This window comes from Strongylocentrotus purpuratus, unplaced genomic scaffold (assembly GCF_000002235.5).
Source record: "Strongylocentrotus purpuratus isolate Spur 01 unplaced genomic scaffold, Spur_5.0 spur5_scaffold_10, whole genome shotgun sequence".
In the NCBI taxonomy this organism is placed as follows: Eukaryota; Metazoa; Echinodermata; class Echinoidea; order Camarodonta; family Strongylocentrotidae; genus Strongylocentrotus; species Strongylocentrotus purpuratus.
Genome location: NW_022145595.1, coordinates 9,683,073 through 9,698,294, shown reverse-complemented (window position 1 = coordinate 9,698,294; position 15,222 = coordinate 9,683,073).

Genomic DNA, 15,222 nt, shown 5'->3' with positions numbered 1-15,222 from the left:
AGTAATAATATTATTAAAGATAATAATAATAATAGTAATAATAATAATAATAATAATAATGATAAGAACCACAACGATATTACTAAAAATGATAATTATAATGATGATGATAATAATAATGATGATAATGTAACGCACCTATATTGCGCTATTTATCGCATAAATTATTCCGATGCAAAACAGATGCAAAAAGACAGGATAATACATCATTCTTTAGATTACATTAAGGCACTGCATGCTTTCGAGAAAAAAGAGTGTTATAAATAGTGTGAGAGCAATTAAAAGAAGCACATAAGAGCATGCCAGGTGTCAACAGTTTCATCTGGTATAAATACAATTCTTCAGTATCTAAAATTAACTTTGTTTAAATAATGAGTAAACATAATTTCATCCTTATTTCATTCATTTCGAGTATTTCTGTTGTGACAGAACTACAAAAAAAAAACATGTAGAGAACGACGAGGTTGACAAACGGCACCCCATCAATCAGTGAACTAACTTCAGTTACACCAAGTTTAACACAACGCCGTAAACAGGCCAGTCTTTTTTGCATGTGCCACTGTGGCAGGAACAGGGGCCTCTTTCATAAAACTTTTTATCTATAAAAAATGCCAAATTTCTATGATAAATTTGCTCTCAGCCAATCAGATGCCTTGATTTCAGTAGCTTATAACAGTAGCTTGTAACTTGTTATTGATAACAAGTTTTATGAAACAGGGCCCAGATTGTGTGCACTTCATTGTGTATACGCTTTCTCCGGTAGATGTGGACTTCGTGCCGCCTCTTCGATGGATTCCACGGTCCAATAGCCCAAACAGAGGGGTTTAAGGTTGCTTTGATAAACGTTTAAAAAACTGCTGAATGTCATACCACACAGCCACATCAAAGATTATTCCATATACGTAGGCCCACACACTCATATAGAACTCGGTTAACTTCTTAATGCGTCAGCCTCGTTATCTCATGAGAAAAACAACTCTAAGATCAATATCTCATTTATTTTTCATCAAATGGAGATAAACGACGACTCAAACCTGTCCAAATTGTTTTTGTTTTCAATTCAATTCAATTAATTCAACATGCAAAATCTTTCACTAGAACATACATAAGTACATTAAAATATTAAACATTAATGGAAAAAGGAAGTTATAAAAACCCCAATAAATGAGTTTGTCGAGATATCTCCCCCAAAATAATTAAACAAAATGTGATGAACATAATACAGATTTGAAATTACATAAACTTATTTTGCCCTAAAGAAAACTCGTATAACAACAGAAACATACAAAAAACCATACAAGCTTCAATCAAATGCGAATCCTGTTAGATTTGTAGACGCGTAGTGTTAAAGTGGTTCATTCACTTGACTCTCTATGGAAGGGTTGAGGGTTCGAATCCCATCGCGGCGCTAACGTCTTTCGGCAAGACATTAATCCACGTTTGCCACTCTCCACCCAGGTGTTGATGGTCACCTGATTCACCAGAGCTCTACACAATGGCCGCTCGGCTATAACTGGGTTGATAACTTTGGAGCCCAAGAAGCGCCAAAACGCGACCGGACATCTGCGCTATTCTTAAAGCAACCTTTTACTTTTATGAACAATACATACCACTACAGTGTTATCTGGGTTGAGGAGCAAAATAAAACATTTGCCAATCATATTTCACGCGAAAATATATCAAACTTAATCTCGGAATATCTTTCTCATGTAAAATGGACCGTAGAAGGGTCATGGGGTGTTTAAGACACGAAACTCTGCGTTGGATCTTAACGAGCTCCACGGATAATGCGATCCTGTAATGACAACTATGATGGATGGTAGACCTCCGAGATGATTACCTCTAATCCTTTATTCATCTTCAATTCGTTCATTCATCCTCTATACCTCGTCCTGATTAAGTGCTGCATTTTGCATAAGCCATTCGCTCTGTTATTCTTCGTCACCTCTACAGGGTGTCCAATAAAAAAAGGATAGAAAAGGGGCAAGGACTTGATCAAATAATATGTTTTCATTCTTAAGTCTACCATACTGATTAAGAGCTGCACTTGTTTAAAGAGGTGAGAGAGAAGGGGCAACTATATAATCGGAATTGTTATCTTGTAGATGACAGGTTCAAATCCCGCTGGTTCATACATTTTTTCTGACTTGTTTTCGATTACAGATCGATCAATCGATCTTATTTACTGGGTGTAAGCCACATATAATTATGTTTAAACAGTCGTTATCTTGGTTTAGAAATGTATTTTGCATAAGCCCTTCGCTCTGTTATTCTTCGTCATCTCTCTACAGGGTGTCTCAGAAAAAGGGATGGAAACGGGCAACGATTATCAAACTCTTAAACTTACGCCGTCTCTACAAAAGTATATTTTTTTATCATTCACAATTTCATTTTGCATAATCCATTTGCTCTGTTATGATTCGTCAGCTGTACAATTTGCGTCATATACTGAAATATGCGAACATGACGATGACGTAATAATGTAATCCGAACATGATTACTATGGAGCAAAGCCTACAATAAGGTATTAAAATTGCCCTAGAGTTGATTTTTCGAAAAAATATTTGCAATCGTGTTTAAAGGTAAAGACCAGTATTGGAAACGCCCCAATTTCAAAAAATGAAATGGAAGCTCTCATTACCAATCATGTGAAAGAATATGTTTTGACTAATACATGATGATAAAAAATTTGCCGGGAAACCGCCTACTAATTCATATATTTGGTAAATTTGTTTCTCTCATGGTCTGTGAGAGATATAGGGTAGTCCCATATACATCTTTCTGTGCATAGTGCTTGTAACTTTACAAAGAATGGGCCAACTTTCTTATCATTTTGATGATTCCAGAACCTTGCAGATGCTAGATGCTAGATGATCAACCTTTTCTGATCGATTCCACAACGTTTCTTTCACAATGCAATCGCATGACCATAACTGGTCTTTACCTTTAATAGTAGAGTCCTTTTCAGGACTAAATAAACCTACAAAGAGGAAAAGTCAATTATTTTTCAAGTTTCAAACCTTTCATGTCACTCGCATGGTAATAACAAAATAATATTGAATATTTTCCACCATGCAAGGTGCTCAAGGCACTCCAATATTAACCCGATTATGTTAGGCTACGGGGCTCACAGCATTCAAGGAATTCCTTCCTACCGGTAGCCATTTAAAACCTGGGTGGAGAGTGGCAAATTAATGTAGATTAATGTCTTGCCAAAGGACATTAGCGATGCGGCGGGACTCGAACCACGGACCCTGTGATCTACTGTCCGACGGCTTATCTACTAGACCACAACACCTCTAATGATAGTGTAAGGCCAGCTAATAATCATCTCATGTCATGATAAAAATGGTTTGTTTGTTGTTTGTTAAACATTATCCACATAAAACAATATGCATGTATATGTGAACGATGAAAGCATGTGTGAAAATACACATGATTGGAATACAAGGATTGGAATGGCTAGATCTCCCTTCTATTTGTAAGAACCAATACTAGAAACGGTCAAACGTGAATGGTGAATTGGCGAGAGCCAGGCAAGAAAGACGTGTCCATAAACAGCCATGCACAACGCACAAGCTGCAGTTTCATAGTTTATGTCGTGGTACTATGTATTATAAGATGATGACGAGGATCCTAATCAAATGATTGGTCGAAAGCGTACATGTGACCAGGCATTTTGTTTGCCTAACGCGTAATTTGGATAATGACCGGTCATTATCAAAATCATGTTATAAAACATAATTTTATAAAACAAATAAAACATAATCTTATAAAACAAATAATTCACATGATTTTGTTCGGGCATTAGTAAAATTACCCACACTCGGTACCTTCAAAACAGTCCAAACATAGACTGTTCCAAATGTACCTCGTGTGGGTAATCCTTACTAATGCCCTCACTGCTGTGTATTATTTGTATATTATTTCAAATTCTTTACGAGACATGCGACCAAAAAACAGATAACAGAGAGAAGTGTATTGATATAAACAAGCTTTGAACCTATCAAGCAAAAATATCAATTTAGAGGGAAGCTGGCAGATATACGAGGGTAGTTCTCCGAAGCGTAAGACGTGTGTTTTGGTTTGTTTGAAACATTGGGCCCTTTAATGTTCGGTGGTTTACAATTGCTGTAAATTGCACGTGACATTAGATGTCGTGTTAGTTAGTGTGGTGTGCCTATTATCGTTAGCCAGACATCGGCTGCTCATTCGCTGCGCATTTTGAAAATGACAGTTGGCATTAGCCTTGAGACGGGGGAAGGCGGTTTGACGAGGGACGGCGAAATCTGTCCGCGCATTCTTTAGATTGCACCGCAGTGCTGGCAAGATTTGGGTTGACAGGGAAAGTACAGGAGAGAGTTCTTCGGTGTGGGGAGGGGTGATGAGAGAGTGGGAGGGAGATAGAGAGGGGGGGGGGGCAACAACAGTGGGAGAGATGGGTAGAGGGTAAAACAGAGTGAAGAATAAGAGAGAAAGGGAATAGTTTAACGGACATTGAGAGCAGTGGAGAAACATAAAGAGAATAGAATATAAAGAGAGGAGAGAGAGAGAGAGAAGGAGAAAGAGAGAGGGAGAGAGAGAGAGAGAGTGAGAGTGAAGAAATAAGAGGAGAAAAAATTAAGAAAGATAGTCGAGGCAACGAGAAAAACACAAGTTCAAGTTCAAGTTCAAGTTCAGTATTTATTCAAATCAGATGGTATAGATAAATATGGGTAAACTATTATAGAAGATTGGAGACGTATAGCAGTGATGTGAAAGACAAAATGGTAATTAATTTTGTTTATCGAGTTATCTCAAAGAAAAGTACTCTGAGAGTTGGGTATGTAAGATGAATGTAAAATTATGTTGTTGTTATGCGAGGAGAAAGCTTAGGCATTTTGGAGGACATGATTTAGGTTTAAGATGTTTTAAGCGAACGACGTTCTTTTACAGGATCGCAAGTCAAAACAGCTTTGAAGCCATTGTTTTGATCCAGTCAATATTGATTATGATGAACTTATAAGACAGCAAAGGGAGAGCGAGAGGGAGTGACAGAGAGACAGGCAGACGGATACAAAGAGATGGATATAAATGCAAAGAGAAACAACAGACACAAACAGAATACACCAACATGGGACGCCATAGATGGGGATACGGGGGAGGGGGGGGGGGGGGGGAGGGGGTGGAGAAGACGCATATGGGGGAGGGGTATGCAGGTGACTTGGAGGATGAGAGATAGAAAACCGGGAGCAATGACATGAATGACTGCGATCTCTCGTCCCTTCATCAATCACAATACTGATTGTATTTGTCAGTATACCAATGCGCCCTATTGCTTAATGGATATGTTTGGGGGACTCTGAATCGTGTTCAGTTCAGAGGCCTGCATGCTCATTTCATCCATGTCCCGATACATGTTTGCTTTATCACCCTTTCAAGTTAAAAAGATATAAAATGAGAAGGAGAGAGAGAGAGAGGAAGAGAGTGGGGTTGCATGGATAGAGAGATAGAGGGAGAGAGAGAGAGATGGTGAGTGAGAGAGAGGAATATATAGAAAGAGAGTAAATGAGTGAGAGATGGTGAGTGAGGGGGTAAGGAAGAGAGAGAGAGATTTAAAAAAAAGAAGGAAGGTGTGCATCTCTTTTTTAAATATCTTTTTCTCTTCCATCATACTCATTATTTCTCTATTTTGTTTTTTTACAAAACGCCTCACCATAAACAAAATGATGACCAGAGATTGAATAATTGTCTAATGATTTCACGAATACAATTCTAGAAAGTTTACCATGCCGGTCTTTGATGAATCATCTGACCATCTTCACATTTTGAATAAAAATAAGGAATTAAATATCCACAAGTTTTTAAAAGTGATGTCGTCAAAATAGGACGAGTTTAATATCTACGGTAGATCTCTGCTTAAACGAAGTTCTGGAATACACAAATTCCCTATCCCTATGAGATTTTCTTCAAACTCTTCCTGATTATGGTACTCTTCTCTCCTCTCTTTTTTTATTACAACGAGCTTACTGTCAGGTGGACTTGACTCTGGTCATATTACCCCCTTTTAAGCTGCCGTGTTTCTCTTATACTCTTCATACACGCTTCTGGTATGTCATAAAAATCTATTATAATTGATATCAGTGGGAGTAATCATAAACATCGGTCATCATCGGTCACTCTGTTGTTTTAATAATACCTAACAGACAGTTCGTTTAATAATATATCTTTATCTTTAAAATAACCATATTTCAAGATTCATTGGTCATTCTACAAACCAATCACGCTTATTGTCTATATCTCTCTCTCTCTCTCTCTCTCTCTATATATATATATATATCTCCCTATTTCCCTCCTCGCCTATCACATTCTCTCGCACCTCTTTCTATAGATGAATAAATGAATAAATGCATAAGTAATCTAGGTCAGGGCCATGTAAGGCAAAGCTTATAAATTGATTGTATGATTGATTGATAGATAATATACTGTCAGTTGAATGTACATCATGGTCAATTGCAAAATGGCAATCAATATTATTGCTAAATTATATTTGCGTTACGGGCCCTGGTGTCGTAGTAAACGAGGGAATACATGGACCCTTTTGCATGGGCATTCAACTTAAAGATAAAGTTGAGTTCTGGTCATGCGATTGCATTGTGAAAGAAACGTTGTGGAAACGATCGGAAAAGGTTGATCATCTAGCATTTAAGTGTTGGTGTGAACTGCAAGGTTCTGGAATCATCAAAATGATATAAAAATTTGGCCCAGTCTACAAGCACTGTACACAGAAAGATGTATATGGGACTACATGAACATGTGGCGTAAAAATCCGTCTCGATTTTGATGATCTTACATGCCATATCTAGACTATTAAGGCATTTGAAGAGCCATGCTTTTCAGAGAAAATTTTTAATCTGATATTCTTCCACACTTGCATAATAAAATGATAACGCTCACAAATTATTTTTCACCTCTTCCCAGAACTCAACCTTCTCTTTAAAATGATACCACACAATGATATAGAGATAATATAGCAATAAAACGCCTCCGCTAGCTGCCAGTAAGAATATACAATACCAAGAAGTGTTTGGATTATGACAAAAGCGGTGTGGAATTCAAGTAATGATTAATGCCAGTCATGAATTGACTCATGAGGTGCTCCCGCAAATATGGCGTTTGCTTGCATATCGTTCCATTAATATCATGGTACATCCTGGAATTACGTCATTAATGGTTTGGGATAAACATCAATCATTTGTATTTTTTTATTAGATTGAAGACGGAACGGAACAGAAAATGTTTTTTTGTTCGCGGAGGACTAATTGTTGGATATGATTGATGAATGGTAATCACATAATGACAGTTATGGTATTGTTGATAGTGAGTCAAGAATAATTTCAATTCTTAGAATGCCCATGACATGTTTCACAATACTATCTATCGGAACAAAGCCCTGAAGAGGCGCTATGGAACGACGATAGTAAGTGTTATTGCATGATTCGGGGTGCCTAAAGAGAGCTTATAGCGCCCATCATTGTGTATGCGCTACATAATAATATGGGATGAAGTACGCCAATCAGTTTGGTAAAAAGGGGGCCGGAACCCCCTCCCCCTTCCGCAGGCACCGTATAACATTCTAGAAAACATGGAATCTGATATCATAATGTAGTGAATCAGACAATTGATTTAGCAATGTGTGAAGAAAGACGCTTCGTGAAATTGCGCTTATTAAACGTATACTTTGTTATTAAATATGTATTAAGAGAGTATGTTCGCCTATTGTTTTTTATAAATGGTAAAGGATAATGATTTCTGCCCCCTGTTTCATACATTTTATGATGACTACCACTTTAAATAAATCCATGTTCTCTCCTTTCCATGAATAAATCAATTGGCGACAGACTTGCCTCTGGAATGTAAGTGGAAAATAAATTTGAGTGCTAAGTGTCATAAAATGTTTGGAAATGAACTCGGCCATAAATGACGTGATTCATGACAGGTTAATAAATTATATATTTTTTGCGATAGTCTGTCTTCATAAATATCGTCGTTGCACAAAGCACTGATCCTCTCCTTTCTCCTTCAATAAGGTGATTTTTTTTGTTGTTGATCAAATGAAGAATATCTCTTTAGCGAAGCATGTCTGTCTAACAAAACAAATACTTATAGCTTATCGCCGAGAGTAAGAGAGGACAAAAAACGCGACGACAAAGTGTGGTAGGGGCGTCGATTCTTGAGAGTAGGGACGAGTCCTATGTTCGAGATTTTGATGTCATGTTCTTATAATAGTTCTTCTGCCAAGACTAATGCCTACTTTCTGTCTTTCTTTCTTTCCTTTTTTTCTTTCAGTATTATCATCTTAAGTCACCATCGATTATATGACTTCTCCGATGTCCTCTAACTGACAACCGTTGATAAAATATGACAATTGTAATACGAGTGAGCGAGTAGTGCACAGATTAAAAACATGAACTGCGGAGATTGCGAGAAGTGCGAATTGACGTAATATATTGACATGCCAGATTTTTTTCCCTCCAACTTTCCATTATCTTGAAATCGGTTTCTCATCTTCTTCTTCTCTTTCTTCTCTTTCTTCTACTTGTTCTTCTTTTTCTTCTTCTTCTTCTTCTTTTTCTTTTTCTTCTTCTTTTTCTTTTTCTTCTTCTTCTTCTTCTTCTTCTTCTTCCTCTTCTACTTCTTCTTCTTCTTCTTCTTCATCTTCTTCTTATTATTATTATTATTATTTTCTTCTTCTTCTTCTTCTTCTTCTCTTCTTCTTCTTTTTCTTCTTCTTCTTCCTCTTCTACTTCTTATCTCCTTTTATTCTAATTTCCTTTTTCACGTCTTCTTTGACTTATTTTACTACAATTTCCTCTGCTTCAGGAAATGCTAAAAGATAGTTAGGATAGTAAAACAAAAGTAATTAGCACGAGGAGAGTCATTTCACAGTCTTTATATCTCCTTCCACTTCGTTTTCTTATCTTTTTCTCTTTCATCTTCATTTGTCTTCTTCTACTTCCCTCATCTTAACTTATAGATACAAAACAGAGAACGAAATAAAGTAGCTCATTCCAATTCATTCTAATCCCCCTAAAAACAGAAACAACAACAGCAAAGCGTCCGCTCAGTATAACATCATTATTTTGTTCTTTATTGTGTATCGGTGGGCTGGGTGAAAACTGTCGTGCAGAAGGGGGGGGGGGGAATGTGCCGTGGAAAATCGTTTTAACTCTACTTAGAGTTAGAATGCGATCTACAGGACATTCAATGTACATGTATTCTGTACTTAAGCACAAGGTGTTTAGGGCTTTCATGCAAAACTTGATGACAAACTACAACCAATAAAATGTCACTGCCTATACCCATTAACACTCCACAGAGTGCGAACATCAGTTGTTTCTGGTTTTGAAATTATTCTTTTTTTCAGAGCAAAGAAGTGTAGTGACTTATTGAAATAGCTGTCGAGACTTTTTGACAAATGACTCCATCTAAAAGACTTTTCCGTCTCTCCAAAAGTGTCATCCGAAATAAAAGAATAGAAAAAAAAACCTCTCGCAGACGATGTGCTATATTAGTCGATAGTCAGTATCGATTCTGATGTCTGATATAATCACTGCAAGTGACAGACAAGCGTTATAGCAAAATATCGATAGCCGTCGATCAGATGTGACAAATGTATGTAAGTTGACGGTGCTTGAATGTCAATATATTGTTCAAAATAAAAGTACAGCTCCAAGAAGCTTTGCTGGATTCCTACGAATGCTTTATCGCTGTGTTTGCTGTTGTTGATGTTGTTTGATGATGGTGATGATCATGATGATGATACCGATAATGATAATAATAATAGTGCATAATTCACCAATGCATAAATGAGTACTGGTGTTATCACATTTGCACCTAAATTTAATGAAATATTGATTCAAGATTCAAGATTCAAGATTCAAGATTTTATTGTCCATAATATAATACAGAAATTTGTTTTCCATTGGTATAACATGTTATACATAAAACATACGAAAAAAAACATGGTGTCGTGTGCTAAAAGCCAGATGGTCGTCAAGACTCTATAAGAAAAGGTCTATGAGCAGGTACGGTCCTCCGGCTTTCAGCACAAAACATGACAAGACAGTTATATGACTTATACATAGCAAGAATTCTAAATACAATTCTGAATCACATCATGAATAAATTCAGGTATTGATATAGATTTGAGTATGAACGTAGAATCGAATCACATCGCATCACAATCGAAATACGAGCAGAAAGATAAAGAAAAAGAGAGCTCAAGCTCGAAGGACTGATAGAAGAGAGAAATATAGGGAAAGTTGGTAGGGGTCCAAAGGAAAATGGGAGAGACAGAGAAGGAGAGATGGCATAATTTCCAATCAGATTATAATGCATGACATAAAAATACAACAAAAATCAGCAGCAGATTAAAAACATTATTTTCTTTTACCTTTGATGCCAACGTAAAACTTGGAAATATATATTTTTTTAATGAAAGAAAGTGAACAAAAGAAACTTTAACCTTGAAATTATCATTAAAAAGCGAAACCATGATTGTAGTATAAAGGCTTACTCTTAATCTAGATATTAATGAATTGAAGGGTAAAATCGCAAAATCAATAAATGGAGGACACTTATATTACAATCTAAATGGTTGGTGAAAATATATTTTTGATTAAAAAATGCACAAGTTATACTTTCATTTGATATTCGAGCTGCTTAAGGTCATAACTTTTTGGCCTTGGTTGTCATTTGAAACCTTCATATCTTTTCAAGTTCAGTGCACCTATTCTGTTGCACCTCATTGTTGTCTTTTCCCTTAGCCTATATACGCTTAATGAGCAAAATGTGTGTTAACAATTAGGAATTGATATTATTTGAACTCATTATTGTTTAATGAATGATGCTATATAGAGAGAATAAGCCAGAGATGACCTTCAAAACCTAACCGTCTTATTGAAATTGCCCAATGCTTATTTTTCGAATTGAATCGTACCAATAACAAGCTTTTCATCCAGTATGAATGTTGCCTCTTTGCATGATTGTGTTCCGTGAAAGGGTGCCTGTTTTGTCTCGAAATTCATTACTTTCCGATCTCTTCCTGCCGATTAAGAGGGGGAGGTCAGCCTAGCAGACGTAATGCCCCACCACAACCTGCCCATCAAAGACCCTTTGCACGAAGTAGAAATAATTAATGTGTACTCAAGACTGTTAATTTGGCGAGGCTCAGGCGAGCAGACAACCGAAAGAGTCCACCTCGCACGAAACCCGCCGTTTAATTGTTGCTCCCGCGCTTTTTCGCTTTTCCACTTCTTCTGTTCTACATCTGCCCGCCTCTTGTGAAAGACACAACATCAATAAAGCGTCCATTTCTAATGACGTTTTAATCCCATGATTAATGACTCCTTTCAGTTTGTGCAGCCAATACTCATGTAATATGGACAGGAAAATTTGGCTTTCGTTAGTCTTTCGAAGGTTTCATGTCGAAATCCCTGAAAGAAATGCATCTAGTCGTTTTGATTGAAGACAGCACACTTCGCTTTATTAAACAGTGAAGGCGTAGAAGTTAATGGGATTGTCGAGTAACAAAGTGGAATGGATTGTGAATTGTTTGGGGTTATCTGTCTTGATTGGGGAAATTGTCACAAAATGTCAGTATAAAGATTATCATTTGACAACAGAACCATCCAAGGGAGTGATTTGCGGAAAAAACTCAACATGCTAAAGTAAATGCAGTCGACACTTATTCACTTTTCAATGAGTTCGACTGTATCTCTCTTTCACTCTGTACCCCTCTCTCTCTCCCTCTCTCTATCTCTCTCTACCTCTTTCCATCTCTCTCTCTATCCATCTTTGTACTATTATTATATCTGTATATATTTATTATATCCTTCCCCTCTCTCCCTTCCTCTTCATGTAAATGTCTATATTCTACTCTACGTTACACGATTTCTCTTAATCTCTTCCTATTTTCTTCTGCGAAATATGACAAGGAATAGCTTGAGTTTTAGACCAAACATCCTGCTTCCGTGTATATTCTGGCGAACTGAGTCAGTTTTTTTCTGTTCATGTGATCATTTCAAAAACTTCACAGTATTCATTATGTGTACTACAAAACAACAACAATAACGATGGTGTCTTTTTTACCCAGGGTAGCCGCGTCAATATTAATACTGCTCTTCTCTAGCGTGTATAGCAGGCCTTGCAATTATTATTATCCCAGTAATTGCCAGGTAACCATTTACACCTAGGTGGAGAGGGGCAAATGTGGAGTATATGTCTTCCCAAAAGATGTAAGTGTCGGGTTGGGATTGAACCGTCAAGCTTTGGTTTAAGATTAAGTGGATGAACCACTATACCACAACACCTCCACTACATATTAAATCAACCTTTCCCAAATCCTTGCAGACCAGTTCCTTCCCAATGTAATCGCACGACCAGTACCCAACTTGATCTTGAAAACCATGAATAAATAAGGGTAGAAAAGGCACAGACTTTACCTGTGAACATTTCCTTGAGAATGAGATGGATGGAAGACATAAGTTGGACAGAGATTCTCCTCCTGTGATTCCATCTATGCACTTTCGTCTGATACGGAGATGCATGCCGTCACCTAATAAAACAAGACAAGGAGCTTTTAGTACCTTTTCTTAAACAATCTACTTAATCATTTACGAAAATAAAAAAAAGTTGGATCTGGTCGATATTCTTTCCTCTCTCTCACCCCTTTCCGTGTTGTTAACTTTCCATGCGCTTTAAATAGTTGAAGAGTAAGATTGATAGGGTACAGAGAGATTGAGAAATAAAAAAAGATGAGGGAAATTAGAAATATATAGTAATGCAGAGAAAGAGTGGGAGAGAAAATAGATAAACTGAGAGGAATTAGGGAAATGGCAATATATAGTGTGAGATTAAAAATAAATATATAAAAAACGGAGAAAGAGAAAGACAGGGAGAAGTTGAGAATGAGATGAAGGATGAGAGACGGAGAGAGTGGGAGAGAAAAAAAATACAGCGAAATACGTAAAAAGAAAGAGGTAGGGAGAGAGTGTGTGTGTGTGTGTGTGTGTGTGTGTGTGTGTGTGTGTGGGTGTGGGTGTGTGTGTGTGTGCGCGTATGTGCGTAGTTTATATATTGCATGAAATCGAGTAAAGATCGCGGGAAAAAAGGTGTGTGTGCGGGTGTGTATGTGTGTACGAGTAAGGGGTAAGAGGGGGTGGGGGTAAAGGGACATCCATAAATAATTAGAGAGGGAAAAGAAAGAAGGGAAGAGGCAGGAAATCAGTGGTCAGAAACAGTATTTTTCATCAAATTGGTTTGACATTTGGGAGTGTAAATGACAAGAAAATTGTGATCATAGTAATAAGCAAACGTTTAATCGATCAACATTGGACCCTACGATGATTATTTGCATTTGATAATATGTGTTGTCAAAACAAATAGTACTAATGATAAAATTCATGGCGATTCATTATCTTTTACAAGAACTACATAAACCTACATGAAAAAGCTAAGGTGTCCGTAAAACGACCTGATATCTGACAAACACACAACAACAGAATATGCAGAAAAAGGAATATGTAAAGTAAGAATGAACAGATTATAAGGGGGAAAAAACAAAATACAGAAAAGCTGCGCCCTGAGCACGCCGTATAGCGGGCGTTTTAATTGTTAGCGGAAAGCTCTTACAAGTTGCCTTAAAACATCACCAATTAGCCACGTTCCCTAATGACAACTTTCACTGAACTGCGGGTCATCTAAGCGGGCTCATGGCTCTCATCCTGTCCGTAAGTGGCAAAAATGAAAGGGATAATGGGGGCCGTTTCATCCCCGAGCCCTTTAAGCTCTTTAAGGGCGCTTCAGAACACCGATTTTTCGTCATCAACCAGCCGACAAACAGAATGCTCTTTAACCCTCGGGCTGTAGCTAATTAAGCAGGTTTACCACGCCATTTTAAAAACCAACTCATTAAAACGAAAGTCCAGGAGTTTCAATCGAGGCATAATCTCAGTCGTTCAAAATATCAATTTGGAAATATCATACCGTCTTAGAATACGTTAAAACTGATCGAAAATAGGTGAACCCGCATGTTGACGATGCCATTTTTTTCTAACAACTAAAAAAAAAAAAAAAAAAAATTAATTCATCCCAGAGGTCTGAAAGCTGTCAAGGGCACATCAAATACCATTTTTGTTTTACTTCATCATAACCCAACCAACAAACAAGAATATCGATTTGTTTAACCCTGAGGCATTTGCTAACCAAGCCGGTTAAAGTTACAATTTAGTTCTGGTCCAGCAATTTGTAGAAATATGTATACGGGACTACACAAACAAGTCATGTGGCATGAGTTTGTGGTCCACAACCTTTAGTTTTAACTTATCCCTTCCCGAATAAGAGGGCGGTTGAGGAGCCATTCTTTTCAAGGAACATTTTTCTATGATATTTCCACACTACCATAAATAGAATGAAGGAGAAAGAAATTTTTTTTTTTTTTTTCACCTTTCACAAAACTCAACCTCTTCTTTAATTTCCGCCTGTTTGTCATTAAAAAATCATCTAGGTAGGCCAAAAGGAGTTTTACCGTGCTAGTTATCTAATCGTCGGTAATATTCTTTTCAGTAACCTCGTACTAAAATGCCTTGAAGAAAGTCATAATGAAATTGGATTGAATTCATTAAAAAAACATACACTTTTGTGCTCTAATACGAACTGAATTCCATTTTGGAAGAAACAGTACAGGTGACTTACAGCAAAACTGAGCCGAATCCTTATCATTTTGATTATTCCAAAACCTCACAGTATCTACCAATACTTTCGATTGCTTCTATACATGTAGTTTCACAATAGAATAAAACTAGCATGACCAAGGACCCGTTTCACAAGGCCATTTTCGATGACAAATGACAAAAATCAGTGACAAATCTGCTGATAACCAATCACAAGTAAGGATTTCACTAGATTATAACAAAAACTTTAAGCATTTTGTCACTGATGGCAAGTTTTGTGAAATGGGGCCCAGAACTCAACTTTATCTTTAATGTTTCGTTGCAGGGAGGTGATCTCATAGCACCAATCCCTTTTCGGGGCCCATCTCCTTCTCTTCAAAGCTCACCTTGTTGTTTTCATCTGTTATTATAGTTCTTATCTTCTCACGTGACGTTATCCTAAAGAGCCCGACAGTAACTTTAGGGAGGGAAAACTGAGCATGGTTATGAATTCAAATAAATCTCTCCA